This window comes from Megascapheus bottae, chromosome 16 (genome assembly GCF_031878675.1).
Source record: "Megascapheus bottae isolate mThoBot1 chromosome 16, mThoBot2.hap1, whole genome shotgun sequence".
NCBI classification, from domain to species: domain Eukaryota; kingdom Metazoa; phylum Chordata; class Mammalia; order Rodentia; family Geomyidae; genus Megascapheus; species Megascapheus bottae.
In genome coordinates, this window is record NC_143524.1 from 50,949,092 (window position 1) to 50,949,825 (window position 734).

The following is a 734-nucleotide window of genomic DNA, read 5'->3' on the forward strand; positions in this document are numbered from 1 at the left end:
TACAATACAACCAGTACTAAAGTCAGATACAGTAACAACAGAGGATAAACCATAAGGGAAAAAAAAGAATGAGAGAGAATTAACTTGAACATAGTAAGTTTAAAACAATAACCACAAAGATAAACCTCTTGTTTCCATATAATGGAATCCCTTTTGCTTAGCATCATTCTATATGGTCATATGCACCTATCTATTGAGCTATTGTGACCCTCTTCTAGTAAAATCCTAGACATATACTAATTGTTAAACATATGAGATGCTTCACGAATTTGCATGTCATCCTTGTGCAGAGGCTATGCTAATCTTCTCTGTATCTTTCCAATTTTAGTATATGTGCTGCTAAAGCCAGCTCTCATTGGATGTTTTGAATTCTTTCTAGGAAAAATAAAAGTATTTTTTAAAGGGAAAGACTTCGCATCATTCATTCAACTAGCAATCAAGATCTAGTCTGGAATTCCAGAGAATTTAAAATACTTAAGGTCATACTGTGCATACTGTGTGTGAATATATATATATATATACACATATCTTATTATCAATCAATCAATCAAAATAATACCATATACCCTGATAATTTATTATTAACATTTGAGTTTTAGTCCAAAACAACTATGGTAATCTACTTTGATTTTTTTTTAATTTACCAAGTGAGATTCAGCTTTAAGTTCAGTGACAGTACAGCCACTGAGCGATTTTAAATATTTCAACAAGAAAAAATCAGAGTGTTCATAATA

The 734-nt window shown here is 30.7% G+C and overlaps 1 non-coding gene across 1 annotated transcript; it reads right to left on the reverse strand.

The window, feature by feature from the left end:
• Positions 1–245: 245 nt before the first annotated feature.
• On the reverse strand, positions 246–352 carry LOC150053559 (U6 spliceosomal RNA). Its single transcript, XR_016538187.1, has one exon. It is a non-coding gene; the product is annotated as a U6 spliceosomal RNA (small nuclear RNA).
• Positions 353–734: the final 382 nt, after the last annotated feature.